The following is a 15555-nucleotide window of genomic DNA, read 5'->3' as shown; positions in this document are numbered from 1 at the left end:
GGCGAAAGCTCCGAGTGGCTATGGGCCTCGCGCACCAGTAGAAACGTGACACGTGAGGGTCAAAGCGTGTTGCAGCGACCTTTGCTCCCAGAAGCCACGCCTCGCCCCGAGCTCCATAAAAGATGGGACGTTCGAGAGAACGAGCCTGGCTTGCGACCAAGGAACCGAACGAGAGACCAAAAGAGCCTGCCTGCCTGTTTGATCCTCGGGACGGAGCGGAATGAGTTGCGCTGGAGCGAGTCTCAAAGAGCGAACGGCGGTACAGGTTCCTTGGGACGCAGAGGCCTTACATACTGACTTGCACGATCTTTCCTTTCTATTTCTACCTTTTAATTTGTCTACGTGAGATGCCCAAGAGAGCGATTAAGAGAGCTATCAACGATTACCCTCTTGACCCATCTGGGCGAAGGACTGACACGCATATCACACCTTTCCTTTAGAGCTTATACTGCATATGCTGCACCTCTCCCGACATGTCGCACCACATCATCCTCCCCTTTCCCCCATTTCTCCCTCCCCGTCATTTTGGGACCAACACAAGCCTGCGGGTTCACGTCAGGTGAGAAAAAACGTCGACCCTACACCTCGAACTGTGTCTGTGTCTGTGTCTGTCTGTCTGTCTGTCTCTCTCTCTCTCTCTCTCTGACTGAGGCACACCTGTCTTGTGTGTAAGTTGAGATAGTCTATGGGCTTATTTACGTGCTTAAGTGCCAAGTTCTGTTCTATGTGACATTTCATTTTGTAACTGTTTGTTAGGCTGGGCCAAATCGGAGGTGATTTTCTTAATTCAATGTAATTTACCTAAAAGTTGTGAGTGAGTATCAGGAACAAAATCATGAAAAAAAAATTCAAAAATATTGACGTTTTACGGTCAGACAGCCCGTTACCATAGCAACAGTTACAGACGACTCAAAAAATGCCTAAATTGACGATTTCTCAAGCTGTGTTTGACCCCCAGAGTTGATTCTGGTACCAAAAGATGCAGAATTGAAAGCCAAGGATGATTGGATAGCTTAACAATGTCTGTGACACAATTCAATACCACTTTTATATAAAAAACCGATTTTTGTCTGAAATTTCAAGCATATTTATGGAAAAAAATTGAAAATTTTGCTTTTTAATCATAGGATAACCATTAATCAAATTAAATTTACTTTAAATTGTCTTTTACAACCTTGTATTGTCCAGTTTTTATAACTGTTATAACGTTGTTTAAATTTGGCCATCTTCATTTCAATAAAAAAAAGTTAACAAAAGCAGCTTACAATCATTAATTTTAATGCCTGCTTTCGGTTGTTACTGTAACCATTCATCAGGGCGTTCAAGGCGCTCTTGCACACATCAAGGATAGGCGCTCTTGTCTTCGATACAACGGCAGTGAACTCTGGGGTCAAGAGTGGAGTCGTAGTAAGACTGGAGACTGAGTTTGGCAGGAGTCTTCTGCAACTGGCGTGTCGGCACCACATCCACGAATTGGTTGGAGGGGCGTCTTGCTCAATAGTGTATGGCCCCACCACAGGACCTAATGAACATCTGTTCAAGCGACTGCTCAACACTTGGAGTGAATTGGACCAGGGCAACTACACATTGGTCGAGGTGTCTGCTCAACAGAGAGAGCTGGCTGGCCATGTACATGCCACCATCACCTTCCTTCAGACGTGGATGGACAATAGCACAAAGGAGACTCTTCGACACGACTACCTGGAGCTGGCACACCTCACACTGCTGTTTCTTGGAGGGACTGTCCCTGATGGTATGAGGACCATCACTATCAAAGCTCCTGGGGCATTCCACCACGCCCGTTGGATGAGCAAGACTTTATACACTATAAAGGTGGCACTCTTCCGTTGGCAGCTGGGAGATATCTACACACCCGAAGAGCTGGAAGACATAACCAGTCTCGCTGCATTCATGTCAGTCTTCTACACTAAAGCGTGGTTGACATGTACCAGTGCTGCAGATGCACCATCTAACGACATGTACCTGATGAAGAACCTCCTCAAGGCTGAGGCCAGTATCGCAAAGAATCCAACAAAGTGGCCTGCCAAATTTCTGTCCTTTGTGACTGTGGCCCGAGAGAAGCTACAAAACCATTTGTGGTACCTCTCAGAGAGATTGGTCTCTTTGGCACTCTTCTCGGACAGAACGTCATCTGACAAGCAGACTATGAGAAGGGCTATGCTCAGGTACCATGGGACTGCACATAACATGATACAGGAGATGCCAGCCTCACAGCAATTGGGGAGTAAAGCCCTCAAAGACTTTGTTGGTTACGACTCTTGGAGCATGTTTGAACTCTTGGGTATTGACTCCAGTTTTGTCAAGCTCCCCGTTGCACAGTGGCCCACCTCAGACAGCTATCGTCATGGCAAGGAAGTTGTGGCCAAACTCCCAGTTGTCAATGACGCAGCAGAGCGGACACTTGGACTCGCCACAGATTTGAACACTAACAAGGCCCCCAAATCTGAGGCGCAGCTCCAGGCTCTATACAGGGTTGTGAAGGGCGTCAGGGAGAAGCTGCATGGACTGGCAACATCCACTGAGGTTGTGACTAAGAAGTCATTGGCCTCCATTGATTACAATTGGGACGAGGTTTTTTATTTTGTTATCAATGTTCAATGTCAGACCTTAAATTTGAGACAAAAAAGCTTAATCAATGACAAAAGTTAATTTAAAGTACATTTAATTTGACTATAGCTCTGATTAATGATTATCCTATGATTAAAAAGCAGAATTTTCATTTTTTTTCCAAACAAATGCCTTAAATTTGAGATAAAAATGAGTTTTTGGGATAAAAGTTGTATTGAATTGTGTCACAGACATTGTTAAGCTATCCAATCATCCTTGGCTTTCAATTCTGAATCTTTTGGTACCAGAATCAACTCTGGGGGTCACACACAGCCTGAGAAATCATCGATTTTAAGAATTTTTTGAGTCGTCTGTAACGGTTGCTATGGTAACGGGCTGTTTTACCGTAAGACGTCAATATTTTTGAAAAACAATTTCATGGTTTTGTTTCTGTTACCCAGCCACAACTTTTAGGTAAATTACAACCTTGTAGTATGAAAAATTGAAAATCACCCCTGATTTGGCCCAGCCTACTGTTTGTACTCCACTTTATCTTTCCTCCACTTTACCCACTTTTTTACCAAATTAATCACCCCAGATAAGGCCTGTGCTTCCCAGCATTCCACTGTTATAAATCAGAACGACCAAGCGATACCATAAGTGGGATGTTGGCTAATGACTAACCATAACTGAACGGCAGGGTAGGACTTGGTGGCAACCCCACGCTCACTCGACACAAACCTGCGGGCTTACATGTATCCCAACCTGAAAAAGGGGAGGGAGAGAAAGAAGAGGAGGACAGTGTGGGGAGAGGTGCAGGTGAATGCCTGTAATGACTTGTGATATGCGAGTCAGTAACCGAGTCCTGAGAAGGAATGAGCGCTTAATTGTTGAATATTCCGTGCATTCAAAGTGAACCAATTAGAAATAGGGAAAGCCAGAGAAAGAAAGTGCAAGTCAGTGTGTTGGCCGGCACATCCAGGGAAGCTCCACGGCTTGTCAGATCTCTGTACAGTGGCACCAGCCCGTTCATCCTTCCAGAGGTTCATTCTCACAGGTTCAATCTTAGCTATCTGATCTTCTCCAGACGCGTACCAGCCTCAAGCCCTTCGATTCATGGGCTTATATTGGGGCAGCTTCTTAGTTCTCCAACCGCAGCTGCTGCATGGTCGCTGCCTCCTGTATTGGTCGAACCCACTGAAGGACTGTTTCCCCATTGGTCGGCACTGTCACCATGAGATGCTCATTGGGTGAGCACAGCTCCTGCGATGGATTCAATGGGCAGGCCCGCCCATTTGCGGTTCGGGGCGCACTATCATGCATTTACTATTGTCCAGCACTACCTGGTCGTGTTTATTGCGGATTTGATTTGTATGGTAGTTATGTAATGTTGTGCACGATGTTGAGCGCGATGTTTTAGTGATGCAAGGCATGCATGGATGTGATGAAGAGGTGCGGGGAGATACATATATCAGTTATTATGCGACTCCATACTGTGAGTGGAGAACCGCCAGTAAAGTGTCCCATACAGCCATTGCTGCACCTTACTGGGAGCGATAAGCACCGCCTGCCACACAGTACATTACCTCTTATTTCCACCCACTACATGGAGTCGACCTGGATGCGGTGGGAGTAGTAAAATTACGATATATAATTTAGTGCACCAACCTAATGAGCGAACACCGTGACGTCACCCCCATGTACACGTCCGCCCTGTCTGCGAAGCTCCAGAAGAGCCATCCCGCAGCACTAACGTACATCATAAAGATGTTAGTTCAGATGCTGTCACAAGTGCATGAAAACCTCACAGTTGCCGACCTGGTTTCGCCCTTATTGGGGCATCATCAGGGCAATGCAGCGAGCTTCCCACACACTTATGACTCTGAAAACCTTTCGGTTATACACCAGTTATTATGCAACTCCATACTCCATAATATATAGAGAGAGACAGAGATCAAGAGACATGGGGAGAGAGATAACAAGAGAGGGGATTTAGAAAGAGAATAATTCCAAAGGGGGTTTGAATCTGCTCCACAAACGCAACACATTTCCCATCCCACTCCCACAAGGAGACAACACAACAACAACATGCATTTTAAAGGCCATTTTCCCTGCTAGAGTGGGGGTTAGCCTGAACACAAGGGGAGAAGTAATTTAACTACCGTAAACAAAATACTACAGATATAACTTGAATAGCATGCAGGAAAGCACATACCACCTCTAGGCCAAACAGTTTACGTTTTGTATTCCACCGATAAGACGGATCTGCATTCGAACATTAACCAAAATGAAAATGGCTTGTTCCTATCAGCGAACCAACTCATCCACCTGGTTTGGTTAGAACTCGTCCACAACTTTTTGAAACGTCATGCTATATATTGTTTTGGCCCTATCTCCCAAAGGTGAAGAATCGTACTAAAATACACAATTTGGTGTCTGTGTATTTGTCTGTCTGACGATAGTTGACCGCAATACATTATCCAATCGTTGGATAATGAATCGTTACTTATCCAATCTCAACCAAACTGCACAGGAGGGCTAAGAGCCACACAATGAAGGTTGCAGCGAATTAATTTGCCCCCTTCGCCAAGGGGGTTTCCCCCACCAATGTGGTTGTGTCTTGAGGTGTTAAGCTAGCTTTATCGTGGCTTAGAGCTTAGAGCAGGTGCTTAGAGCACGTACACGTCGAGGCATGCTGTTCACGAGATTTGCCAAGGTTTGGACAGGAATCGCTTGCCATGCAGTGACAATAGTCTGCTGCAATTCACGCCAGAGGTAGGCTGCTGGTCCAAGTTGTCGATTTGACACGTTAATTCTGCCCACAAGTTCTCTGTCGGATTCATATCCAGGGACATGGCAGGCCACTCCATATGCTCTACACCACGGTCAGCAAGAAAGTGTTGGATCATGCGAGCACGATGAGGCCATGCATTGTCATCTTGGAAGACAGTTTCCTCGAAAGGCTGCACGAGCAAATGGAAGCAATGTTTCTTCCAGAATGACCCTGTACTTGAACTGGTTCAGGTTTCCATTCAGAACAACCAGGTCAGTTTTGCCCCCTGCATGAAAAGCAGCCCAAACGGTCACCCCACCACCTCCAGCTTGGACTCTTGGCACTATACAATCTTCGTTGTGGGCTTCATGCACTTGTCTGCGCACTCGGACACGGCCATCTTGACGATAGACCAGAAACCTAGACTCGTCACTGAAGGTCACGTGATTCCAGTGTCCTGGCTGCCATTGACGGTGCTCTCTGGCCCACTGCAATTGGTGCTGGCTGTGTTGTCTGGTCAGGCGTGGCTTTCTCAGGGGACGCCTGGCACGATAGCCTGCTTGAACCAGTCGTTGGTCGACTAGCCTTATGGATACAGGCACATTTGTCAGTTGCTGCCACTCAGCCCTAAGCCGATTCGCTGACTTGGTACGGCCATTGCAGACTAACCGGTGCAGCTGGCGATCATCTCTCCTTGTGGTTCTGCGTGGACGTCCTGGCCTCGGTATTGGAGTAGGGACACCCATCTGAGCATTTCGTTTCAGGATCTTTGACACCTGACCTTGAGTGATGCCATACTGCCGAGCAATAGCACGCTGTTTCATGCCAGAATTTCGTAAAGCCACCACTCCATGACAAACAGCATTGTCAAGTTGACGGACCATCTCCAGAGGAAGCGGCAACAACTTTTGTAGACATGCAGCAGTTGTTTTCCACTAATACAGAACGCAACAACCCTTATATACCCGATTGTGAAGCCAATCGTCAAATGTACCTGTCCTTACATTTTGTCACGCCACCTGTGATATAATCCTGTTATTGACTTCCTGCTGCGAAAGACAATCAGTGACATGGCTCTTTCAACAAAGACATCACCGAAGGGTAAAAGAAACTCACCAGATTGATACACTGAGTTCAGAAAGTAAACCCAAGTCAAGAAAAAAAAATATTCCATATTAAATGCCAAGTCTGTAATACAAAACAATATTAATACAAATAATATCGCAACTCCCCAAGGGGTTTCTCCTCCTTGAACAAACGCCGTACGGCTTATCGTACCATTTTGGTGGGAGCACTCCCTAGTAGAAGTGAAAATATTATAAACCACAAACACGTTTGATTACCTTCTGATACAGTCACTCCTGCTGTTTAACAATAAACTGAAAGGGAGACAACCTGGGGTGTGTTCAGTTACCAAGCAGCTAGCTAGCGCTTGCCACACCAGCCATTCCTTATCAACGGTTTTCAATGGAGTTCTTGCTCGAATGTTTAAACCGCTTGGTGAGCACTCTACAAGAAACCTGGTAAATAAACACACCCTGATGTTTTTGATGACTGACCCTAGATCTACTGTAATCTATATACCACAAAGAAGAATGACCCTTCCTGCCGCTCCCATAGGAAACGGGTATACGTCTTTAAAAAAATAAAAAATGAAAACTCGTTTCTATATCTGTATTCGAATCTTCACCAAAATGTAATCGATTCGTCCTTGTCACACACCCAATCTGTCCACAAGATTCGTCCGAATACATCCATAACCTTGTGAGATATCCTGCTCAGACAACTAGACAGGAGTGAAAACCATAAGGTAACTAAACTCTCTTTTTTGGGTTCCCTTATGTAAATTAACCAAATTTACCATGTTAAGGGTAAACTACCAAAGTTACCAAGTTGAGGGTAAATTAACCAAAGTTACCAATTTAAGGGTAAATTAACCAAAGTTACCAAATTAAGGGTAAATTAACCAAAGTTACCAAATTAAGGGTAAATTAACCAAAAAGTTACCAAGTTTAGGGTAAATCAACCAAAGTTAAAACGTTTAAGGTAAATCAACCAAAGTTATCAAGTTTAGCGTAAATCAACCAAAGTTACCAAGTTAAGGTTAAATTAACCAAAAAGTTACCAAGTTTAGGGTAAATCAACCAAAGTTAAAACGTTTAAGGTAAATCAACCAAAGTTACCAAGTTAAGGGTAAATTAACCAAGGTTACCATGTTCAGGGTAAATTAACCAAAGTTGCCAAGTTAATGGTAAATTAACAAAAGTTACCAAGTTTAGGGTTTCTTAACAAAAGTTACCATGTGATTCAGAACGTTTCTCATGCTTAGCAAACTTCAAATACAACAACAACAACAACAACAACAACAACAACAACAACAACATGCATTTTAAGGCCATTTTCCCTGCAAGAGCGGGGGTTAGCCTTGCGGTCCCCATGACAATCTTCTCCATTTTGCCCTATTTTCTGCATCTCTCCTTGTTAACCCCCTTGCCGCATGTCTTCTTCCACCGTCTTTAGCCAAGTCTTTCTCGGTCTTCCCGGTCCTCTACTTCCTTCTACATTCATTTCCATCACTCTTCTCAACCAGTCACTTTCATCCTTCCTCAACACATGACCAAACCATCTTAACCTGTTCCTCTTCACAGCATCAATCACAGGCTCTATTCCCATCATCTTTCGCAATTCATCATTTGTCTTCCTCTCTCTCAGCGACACTCCGCACATCCACCGAACCATTCGCATTTCCACCCTTTCCAGCCTTCGTTGCTGCTCTACGTTCATTACCCATGTCTCGCTCCCATAAAACATAACACTTCTCACACATGCAGCATACACCTTTCCCTTCAGCTTCAACGACACTCCCCTACTCATCAGCACGCCACTCAGTTCCCGAAACTTCTTCCATGCACATCTCACTCTAGCAACCGTTGCCGAGTCTAATCCACCTTCTCCATTCAGCATGTCTCCGAGATAGCAAAATGTTTTCACACCTTCCAGCTTCACGCCCTCTCCAAGATCCAACTCAACATTTCCTCCATCTGCAGCTCCCTCTGTGCACACCTTACATTTGAATGTAGCTGCCACACTGGTTAATGACCCTCTCAGACCACTACATTTTTGATGAACCCACTCAGCGCACATTGTACATTGAATGGAGTTCACTCCGACACCCTTCCTGCACACAGCACATGGCCACTTCCCATTATGGCCATTAGCAAACTTCAAATGAGAAGTGCAAATGGAAAAAGAATAGTAGTTTCAAGAAACAAGCCATTTATTGAAGACATATAATTATGAGAGGGGTGGGGTCACACACCATGGCATAGACTCTCTGTGCACACGAACGAGCTCAGATCGTCACACACCATGGTATAGACTCTCCGTGCACAAGAACGAGCTCAGGTCGTCACACACCATGGTATACACTCTCTTTTTTTTTTTATATACTGAATCGAGGCTCGTGAAAGAGCTGACAACCACGAGGGAAAGACAGCACAGGGGGACCACGAGGGAAAGCCAGTACAGGGGGAAACATTCATTAAAACACATTCAACAAAAAGACATCCAGGAACACAGTACAGGGGGACCACGAGGGAAAGACAGTACAGGGGGAAACATTCATTAAAACACATTCAACAAAAAGACATCCAGGAACACAGCACAGGGGGACCACGAGGGAAAGACAGTACAGGGGGAAACATTCATTAAAACACATTCAACAAAAAGACATCCAGGAACACAGCACAGGGGGACCACGAGGGAAAGACAGTACAGGGGGAAACATTCATTAAAACACATTCAACAAAAAAACATCCAGGAACACAGCACAGGGGGACCACGAGGGAAAGACAGTACAGGGGGAAACATTCATTAAAACACATTCAACAAAAAAACATCCAGGAACACAGCACAGGGGGACCGCGAGGGAAAGACAGTACAGGGTGAAACATTCATTAAAACACATTCAACAAAAAAACATCCAGGAACACAGCACAGGGGGACCACGAGGGAAAGACAGTACAGGGGGACCGCGAGGGAAAGACAGTACAGGGGGAAACATTCATTAAAACACATTCAACGTGTACACACGAACGAGCTCAGATCGTCACACACCATGGTATAGACTCTCCGTGCACGCGAACGAGCTCAGCTCATCACACACAATGGTATAGACCCTCCATGCACACGAACGAGCTCAGCTCATCACACACAATGGTATAGACCCTCCATGCATGCGAATGAGCTCATTCGTCACACACGATGGTATTGACTCGCCGTGCACACGAACAAGCTCATGTCGTCACACACTATTGTATGGACTCTCCATGCACACGAACGAGCTCAGATCGTCACACACCATGGTATAGACTCTCCGAGCACGCGAATGACTTCAAATCGTCACACACCATGGAAAAGACTCGCCCTGCACACGAACAAGATCATGTCATCATACACCATGGTAGACTCTCCGTGCACGTGAATGAGCTCAATCGTCACACACAATGGTATGGACTCGACGTGCACACGAGCAAGCTCATGTCCTCACACACCATGGCATAGACTCTCCGTACACGCGAATGAGCTCAAACCGTCACACACCATAGTATAGACTCGCCATGCACGTGAACGAGCTCAGATCGACACACACCATGGTAAAGACTGGCCGTGCACGTGAACAAGTTCAGATCGTCACACACCATGGTATAGACTCTCCGTGCACGCAAACGAGCTCAGGTCATCACACACCATGGTATACACTCTCTGTGCACAAGAACGAGCTCAGGTCATCACACACCATGGTATAGACTCTCCGTGCACAAGAACGAGCTCAAATCGTCACACACCATGGTATAGAATCTCCGTGCACGCAAACGAGCTCAGGTCATCACACACCATGGTACACACTCTCCGTGCACAAGAACGAGCTCAGGTCGTCACACACCATGGTATAGACTCTCCATGCACAAGAACGAGCTCAAATCGTCACACACCATGGTATAGACTCTCCATGCACAAGAACGAGCTCAAATCGTCACACACCATGGTATAGACTCTTCATGCACAAGAACGAGCTCAGGTTGTCACACACCATGGTGTAGACTCTCCGTGCACAAGAACGAGCTCAAATCGTCACACACCATGGTATAGACTCTCCATGCACAAGAACGAGCTCAGGTCGACACACACCATGGTATAGACTCTCCGTACAGGTCGTCACACACCCTGGTATAGACTCTCGTGCAAAAGAACGAGCTCAAATCGTCACACACCATGGTAGGCACTCTCCATGCACAAGAACGAGCTCAAATCGTCACACACCATGGTATAGACTCTCCATGCACAAGAACGAACTCAGGTTGACACACACCATGGTATAGACTCTCCGTACAGGTCGTCACACACCATGTTATAGAGTCTCCGTGCAAAAGAACGAGCTCAAATCGTCACACACCATGGTATAGACTCTTCGTGCACAAGAACGAGCTCAGGTCGACACACACCATGGTATAGACTCTCCGTACAGGTCGTCACACACCATGGTATAGACTCTCCGTGCAAAAGAACGAGCTCAAATCGTCACACACCATGGTATAGACTCTGCATGCACAAGAACGAACTCAGGTCGACACACACCATGGTATAGACTCTCCATGCAAAAGAACGAGCTCAAATCGTCACACACAATGGTATGCACTCTCAGTGCACAAGAACGAGCTCAAATCGTCACACACCATGGTTTACACTCTCCGTGCACAAGAACGAGCTCAAATCGTCACACACCATGGTATAGACTCTGCATGCACAAGAACGAACTCAGGTCGACACACACCATGGTATAGACTCTCCATGCAAAAGAACGAGCTCAAATCGTCACACACAATGGTATGCACTCTCCGTGCACAAGAACGAGCTCAAATCGTCACACACCATGGTATACACTCTCCGTGCACAAGAACAAGCGCAAATCGTCACACACCATGGTATAGACTCTCCGTGCACAAGAACGAGCTCAAATCGTCACACACCATGATATGCACTCTCCGTGCAAAAGAACGAACTCAGGTCGACACACACCATGGTATAGACTCTCCATGCAAAAGAACGAGCTCAAATCGTCACACACCATGATATGCACTCTCCGTGCAAAAGAACGAGCTCAAATCGTCACACACCATGGTATAGACTCTCCGTGCACAAGAACGAGCTCAAATCGTCACACACCATGGTATAGACTCTCCGTACAGGTCGTCTCACACACCATGGTATAGACTCTCCGATAAAGAGCACGGCACTCGTCCGAAGGGACACGTCACAAAGTCACCATCAAGGTACATGGAATACGCTGGGGGATTCCTGGCAGCTGGTGATGCACTATTTATAACGATAATGTCATCCCTGCGATTGGCGCCAATCGAACCCAGCGACACATCACCTTCAACATGCGAAGGACGATATCACACCACCTGGTCTTGATGGTCACATGGCACGGACTCTCCTCCATATGAAGGTCACAAAGGTCGTGACCCATATAAATCCCATAACAGTCACCCAGCACCTCAACTGTGTTACAATACATACAAACGATAATTATTACTGTACAAAGTATTAAAGCTTACCTGTTGAGACATTAGCTCAACAACAACCGAGTGTATCCGGCGGGTACGCACCTGAACAGGTGAGCTGTCCGTGTAAGCAGACACCTCAAAGAGACAATATGGGTCCCATCACCTTACCCCACCTGTGTGCACAGTACACCGAGACACTCTCAGACAATTTATCCACAAACACCATCAAAACACTGCTCTCGTTGATCCACCAAGCAGGTAAGGCTATGTACGGGCCTACGCTAATGAGTAAAGGTGTACGTACCCTAATAAATAATATGGTCTACATACCCGTTATATACCCGTATAGTTTTATATGTCAACCCCTTGTCTTGTGTGGATCAAAAAATCCGCGATTAATGAATTCTACACATACCCATTGATCCCGTTAGGATGAAGGTCTCTATCCGTCCTCCATCCAATCCCATCAGCTGACCCGAGCTCCGCTGTGTTTATCGCGAAGCCGGCCCGGCAACCCGGAAGTGATCCATTCACCTACAGTGTGCAATTACGTCACCTTGTTGTTGTTGTTTGATATTAATTTTCTTCAGGAAAATAGATGTTGTGCTGCCCATCCGTGGTTATTTGTACAACTGAACGGTTTGAGTAAGACCATTTTAATACATTGGCGGGATTTCTGACCTTTCCTACCGAACGTACGCACGTATGTACGCATCAACCTGAAACCCCGCCCACCGAACTGCGCACGTATGAAATTGGCTTTTCCCATGAAGTACGAAATGTTGCAAACGTTTTGTGCTCGCTACAAGGGAAGCTTGAAGTTCCATGTGTTTTCCAATACACTTTCGATATGAATAATTACTAATCGAGTGATAAAATATCTTTCTCGAGAGAATGGTGCATAGCTACTTGGGCGGTGTATAGGCATCAGACTGCTTCCTCAATCCTCCGCAAATTTTTTTTAACCTGGGTTTGAACTTTGAAGCAAATGTGCCCACTTCCGCCAATGTGTGCACCGTAAACCCTTAAATATTGCGGTGGTTACGGTCCTGGAAAATGCCGTGTTATTAAAAACCACGACAGTTAAAACCAATTTGCTATGGGAATGGGGAGCTGCAGAATATTATGTTCCCGGCCTTCGAGAAAATATGGAGGAATGTGGGTGGCATCCATAGGCATAACAAACACATCACTATTTAAACTAGAAAGAATCTGAAAATACAAAGTCCATCTGCATTTGCTTTGTTTTTGGACTTCTTTTTCCGTATGGTCAACATGACAAAAACAGCAAAACAATAGAAAAAAAATTGACTGATTTAGGCGACCTTGACATTTGACCTCAAAACAATCGGCTTCTAGCGTTTTATTGGTGAAGCAATTCAGTGACCCAATAGGCTATGCAAATACTGTTCAAATATCAAGTCAATCGGACGAAACTTGACGATGTCATACAACCTTGACCTTTGACCTTTTGCTCTAAAGAAGAAAAAACAATCGGCTTCTAGCCTTTCATTGGTGAACCAATTCAATGACCAAGCATGCAAATTCTTAAAAGGTCAATTGGATGGAAATTGACGATTTTATCTGGTGTTGACATTTGACCTCTTGACCAAACTATTAATTTGTCTTCTCCATATTCTCATAATAAAGCTTTGTTGAAATTTTTATGACAAATGTCAAATGGTAAAAACGTTACGACCCGAACAGACATACACGGATACACCCTGACATCAAATAGGTCAACGCCCAAAGAGACAACAAAGGTGACACATCTACTGTACATGGATGATTTAAAACTATTTGTACCAAACAACGGAAAAATTGTCAGAACAACTCAAACTAGAACGCCACTCAGTAGAGCGCAAACTCCCGCCGTGGGTCAAGTTGGAGCCCGATCTTCCAATGGTAAACAATCCTTCAAAAAATTCCTGGATCGGGAATAATATCCTGAGCTTCACCAAAAACGAATCAATTCTTCCTTATCCCAAGGGCAATCATCCCACCAACTTTCATCCAAATCCGTTCAGAACTTTTCCAGATATCTTGTTCACAAACACACACACACACACACACACACACACACACACACACACATACACACACGCACACACACACACACACACACACACACACACATACACACACACACGGACAAAGACGTGAAGGTTTCATGAAGATCGGTTTCAAATTGTGACCTGTAGGCAAGTATAAGTGAGCGGAAAGACAAACACACACACAAACCGGAGTGATCAACATACTTGCAAAGAAAACTTGCATATGTGTTTTAGCATTGGAGAACAACAGCACTTTTTATGTTCAATCCCTTCCCCCCCCCCATTTTAGGTAAGCATAATTGGAACAGACAACTGACAGGTGTTTCTTGTTGCTCAGGTGTTGCTCAAACGCAATACCCTCTCCTCAGGCGAGGTTAAAAGTCACCTCTTTTAACCTTTAAAAGTCACCTCATCTTCAGATATGAAATCTTTCCTCTTCTCCAATGGCTTGATCTCTGATCATCAATTTGGTTTCAGACCTGGTCACTCTACTCTGGACATGCTGCTTCTGCTTTCTCAACAATGGATGGAGGTCCTCAACGCCAAACAGGAAATTAGACCTGTCTCCCTTGACATATCACGTGCCTTCGATACTGTCTGGCACCCCGCTCTGCTCACCAAACTCTCCTCCTTTGGTATCCATGGAAATCTCCACGCATGGCTGGCGGACTTCCTCTCTAGTCGTAGTCAACGTGTGGCCCTGAATGGGTTTCTCTCATCTCCACTTCCTGTTCAGGCTGGAGTTCCCCAAGGCAGTGTTCTGGGCCCTGTGCTTTTTCTGGTCTTTATCAATGATCTCTCTGACTCTCTTGAAAATCCTCTCTATCTCTTTGCTGATGACTCTACTCTGTCGCTCCATTCTTCATACCTCAGATCGGCAGTCTGCAGCCTCCTCACTCTCTGCAGACCTGGACAAAATCACAGACTGGGCAAACAAGTGGAACATGTCTTTCAATCCTGACAAATCTCACACTCTTACGATGTCTCTCCGAAAAGACCGACTGGACAACCCTCCCATCCACTTTCTGAATAATCCTCTCCAAGAAGTTCTGTCGCTCAATCTTTTGGGTCTCACTATCTGCCATGATCTTTCCTGGGAAAACCACATTTCAAATCTGGCCTCCAAAGCCAGTCGCCGACTGGGCATCCTCCGTCGTGCGAAGTCCTTCCTTGGCACACCTGAGCTCCTCACCACATACAAGGCTTTCATCCGCAGCTCAATGGAATACTGCTCTCCCCTCTGGGCTGGTGCTCCTGCCTCACACCTAGCTCGTCTTCACGCTGTTGAAACCAAAGCATTCAGAATCATTGGAATCTTCCACGATGAAGCTAACTCCAAGGGCCTCTCACTCATTCACCGCAGGCAGGTTGGTGGTCTTTCCATCTTCTACCGACTCCTCTCTGGCCTTGCCCCCCCAGCTCTCTCTGGGCTCTGTCCCGCAAATATTCCTACAGGTCGCACAAGATCTGCCTGCAACCCTCTTATAGTTAAACTGCCAAAATCAAGACTCTCTGCTCACCTTCACTCCTTCATTCCTCTTTTCTCCCGCCTCTGGAACAAACTCCCTCACTCTCTTCAAACCCACTCCAC

The 15555-nt window shown here is 45.6% G+C and overlaps 1 protein-coding gene across 2 annotated transcripts in view; it reads right to left on the bottom strand.

The window, feature by feature from the left end:
* LOC137438687 (RB1-inducible coiled-coil protein 1) overlaps window positions 1-12455 on the bottom strand; it is a 135103-nt gene extending 122648 nt beyond the window's left edge. Inside the window, exons 1-2 of one of the 2 annotated variants that reach the window (XM_068133937.2) lie at window positions 12326-12455; window positions 12013-12083 (exon numbers count right to left, since the gene is read on the bottom strand). The gene's annotated coding sequence lies outside the window, so the exon portion shown is untranslated. Of the gene's footprint in view, window positions 1-11961; window positions 11981-12012; window positions 12084-12325 lie in introns of those variants that run through there. The other variant, XM_068133938.2, reaches the window with a different exon arrangement.
* Between the last annotated feature and the right edge of the window lie 3100 nt (window positions 12456-15555).

The sequence above is a fragment of the Myxine glutinosa genome, chromosome 13 (genome assembly GCF_964187855.1).
Source record: "Myxine glutinosa chromosome 13, kmMyxGlut1.1, whole genome shotgun sequence".
In the NCBI taxonomy this organism is placed as follows: domain Eukaryota; kingdom Metazoa; phylum Chordata; class Myxini; order Myxiniformes; family Myxinidae; genus Myxine; species Myxine glutinosa.
Note: the sequence above shows the minus strand (reverse complement) of the source record. Positions and strands in the feature narration are given on the sequence as shown.